The sequence below is a fragment of the Dermacentor andersoni genome, chromosome 2, assembly GCF_023375885.2.
Source record: "Dermacentor andersoni chromosome 2, qqDerAnde1_hic_scaffold, whole genome shotgun sequence".
Classification (NCBI taxonomy): domain Eukaryota; kingdom Metazoa; phylum Arthropoda; class Arachnida; order Ixodida; family Ixodidae; genus Dermacentor; species Dermacentor andersoni.
In genome coordinates this window covers 209,651,841-209,655,653 of record NC_092815.1, presented here as the reverse complement: position 1 = coordinate 209,655,653, position 3,813 = coordinate 209,651,841, and the positions used below count along the sequence as shown (strand labels likewise).

Genomic DNA, 3,813 nt, shown 5'->3' with positions numbered 1-3,813 from the left:
ATATTAGCCAGGCCTGTCTCAGTAATATATATACCGCGTGATATTGCTTGGGTAATATTGCTCCTTATAAAACTTATAACATGCGCAAAACAAATGCATTCACCATTGTAAAATCCATGCTTCTGTGTATCCGAGTTTATCCCACATCGAAGGCGGTGGCCACGAGCGCCGACTTTTTTTCTAATTGTTGTTTCGCCTGTATTAATTCTAACACTCACAAAAATTCGTGGCCACATTGCTGCGTATTTCAAGATGTAGGCTTCTCAGTAGGAATGACGACCGCAAGCGAGCATTTTTCACGAGAGGAGTGCGCTGGCAAGAACGGACAAGACGGCAAGCACTCAGGCGGTGTTGCACCCAGTCGGCGTGCTAGCGACGCATAGAAGGAAAGAGTGAAAGGAAAGGGTGAACGAAGAATATGGCGTAAACGCCACTTTCCCCCGCTGGACCTAGCCCGACCGCGTTTTGGGGTGGCAGCGACGGAGGGCGACAAGGAGGACAATAGTGACCGCGCCGCTTTCCCCCATACTTCCGAGAGCACCCAATTCGACACAGCAGCTTATGGCTGTCTGAACGCTTGACTGATAGCATTGACCAGGCTCACGTGGGTGCGTGGGGGAGAGGCAAGCGGGGGCTGAAGGACGGAAAGCTAGGCCGAAAGAAAAAAAAATCCGGAATGAGCCGTGCCTGCTAAAGGCAAAGACAAGAGGTTGTTGACACGCAAATGCCAAAACGTGCAATTAATTTTTTTTTCTGTCAGGGGCATTCGTACAAGGAGCTTACTACACATGCACGAACAAACAAATATATTAGAATAGGAGCATGATGATTATGTCGCCGCAACATGCCATGCATGCTAAACAAACAAACAAAAGTTGCACTAATACATATGCGCTCCATCTCGATGCAATATAAAACGGTTCCATCAGCTCTGAGGCACTGTAATTCTCGATTCTCCTCAGAATCCTGACCCACCAAAGCCGCGGAGCTTACATGCAAAATATACAGTGCGCAGGCAAATTCGCAATACCGTTGCTTCTTATGGAAAGCTCATGTTCTTATTCACGATCAATAAAGCAACGGCTAAATTTATGCGGCTTCCCCTGCTTGCTACGTGGTACACTAGCTTTTCTCTTTAGGGGACGCATTTCGGTAAAGGAGAAGTTCAAAAATGGCGGTGTACCATGCATGGAGTTGACGTGGGAGAACATATTTCTGGTTCCTGCGCAGTGTGCCTGTGATCCGTGCGTTAGTTTTCAAAACACGTTGTTCAATCTCAGCAAGTCGTAGAGCACTAAAAGCCGACAAGGCGAAAATTGGCTTATTACGGGCCAATGTCCCTAGTTCTTGCGTACGCAAGCCGCTTGCGTCCCCTAAACTAAAACTCTCTATTATGGTAGCGTACGATGGGGACGCGCCGTGCTCGCCTTGCTGGCGTTGCGGCATGCCTCTGCTGCCGCGTTTTAATTGCCAGGAGACTAAAGAGCCTCTACTGACGCCCATACAAACAAGCCACAAGTGAGTGAACAGGACGTGCGACTTTATTGGCAGAAGAAAAGCAGTGCATCTTCTCGTACGAGAGCAGAAATAAAATGTGCATTTCGAGATACGCTGAAGCCGTTAACGCGAGCTCGTAAACTGCCCACTTTCGTCGTCGCACATGGCGATATGGTAACGAGCGACCATTAGTAGCGCAAGCAAATTGGGCAGTGCACCACCTGTTTGCATCGACAGTCGCCGTAACTATATGCGAAGCAATCGGGTGACGCGAGGGATCTGCTGCCGCAACCAACACAGCGACATGGACTAGTCGGCATTTTAGCGTTACCGCATTTTCAGCCTGCACGTTTCTTTTTGCTCTTTCGGGGGCCGCTAATGTGTAACTCATACTTGGTGCCCCACATTCTCAATATGGGCCACATCACGACCGATGAAGGCCCAAAAGCATAATTTGCCCGCGGCTGCAGCAGGAAAGGTCGAATGGGGAGAGCACCAATTACGGTGCATGTAAATTGGGAGTCTTTGTCGCTGTGCGGACTGCAGGAGCAGACGGTTACCTCGGGAAACTGTTCCCCATGCAGCTGACCAGGGCGCCACATCGAAGAAACGTAACACGGCGACCATCATCAAATTAGACTCTGCATTCAATCACCGCATAAGGTTCAGACAATACACTGTACATTGGCTATGATCCACATGACAACAGTGGGCATTCACGCACTACAGGTCGTTTACAGCACATTCAGCTATCCAACTTCAGGCACAGTGCCTGCCTACGTCTTTCGACTTCGATGATGATGCTGAGCGCTATTTTGCGTTTAAAATGGCAAAAACAACAAAGTTTGTAATGAAGAGTACAATGTAAATTAGGAATGATAATTTTGTACTCTTTATCATGTAATAGAAACGCTTCGGTTATTGTTAAAGAAAGTTTGTAGGTTAAAATTGCGCTTACTAAGGCGCCTCTTGCGGGAGATAATGCGCTCAACGGGGAACCTTTTTAATTGGTGGACTATGCCTGTTTCTTTAGCAGCGCCGCGCGATCGATTTTTTCGCCCTCTGTGGCCATTTGTTGAACTTTAGAGTGTGCGGGGCCTGATACACTCTTGTCATACGATGCCAATTTTGATACATGTATGTGATGTAGGCGACTGTTTTATGACCTATCATTTATGTTCGTCATAGTATGCCAATTTCGGTACATAGGACGTACATAGGCGGCTGTTTCATGACTTACATGACACGCATGTCATTTTGATACATACCAAGTAAACGAAACGACCATGAAAGCACCAGAACGTAGGCGGCTCTTTCATGACCTACACGACACGCATGTGTGTCATGTATTTTATCATTTATTTATCTGTCTATCAGTTATTTCGTCACACGTTTGTGATACAATGCCAATTTTGGCACATACCAAGATGCAGGGCGCCTGTTTCATGATATTACCAAGTTAAGGAAACGACGATGAGAGCAGCAACACGGCGGAGGCTAGCCGACTCCAGCGCATTTCCCAACTACGATTGTTAAGGTTTCCCAAGTCACAAGCGGTTAAAAACGACAATTCTGATTTTTTCATTCAATAATGAAGCCCCGTAGGGCCTGCCAAAAATTGCCATGGCCGACGGTATTTCACGTCGACCCGGCGGGGTATTGGGAAAAGTTTTCAACTAGCAATAGTCGCCCCTCAGCTAGCACTTCATTGGGTACGACAACGCCTCTGCGCAAAGCTGGCTCGTGCACTGTTTCGATATGATCCTATTGCAAGAGGCCCCATTACATTTGCAGTTACTGTGCATGAACAAATTGCGTTTTTCTCAGTAAATGTTCAGGCAATTTAAAGAATTTTACATTTTTGCAGTAAGGCTTATAAATTAAACCATTTCTTTCATCTTATATAAACAATGCGTTTTATATATTTGTCGGAACTTGTTATGGCGCTTATGAAAACATCTGGCAGTTTTGTAGAAAAAATATTTTCAACATGTCTTCATAGGTGGCGCCAGGTGGCTCCTAACGCCGCCGGTTGCTAGTAAGGCCGCCGGTTGCTGCCTAATGTCCTACCTAGGTAGAACATTAGGCAGTAGCTTAGGACATAGCAGGAGCTTGGTGGCGCAGCCCACCAAAGGGGACGCTCGAAAGGGGATGTTCCAATGGGGATGCTCATAACATCCATCCATCCAACCATCCATGCTGCTAATCGCTGGAGAAGTCGGCGTGCGGTAACGTTAAACGACTACAGTACATTTAGTTCAATCTTCAGGACCTGCCCTGGTTCCCTCACATGTTGAATCATCATTAGCGCCTGTT

At 46.9% G+C, this 3,813-nt stretch overlaps 1 non-coding gene across 1 annotated transcript; it reads right to left on the bottom strand.

Annotated features, from left to right (window-relative positions):
- Positions 1 to 3,093: 3,093 nt before the first annotated feature.
- Positions 3,094 to 3,235, bottom strand: LOC126541017 (U4 spliceosomal RNA). Its single transcript, XR_007601601.1, has one exon. It is a non-coding gene; the product is annotated as a U4 spliceosomal RNA (small nuclear RNA).
- Positions 3,236 to 3,813: the final 578 nt, after the last annotated feature.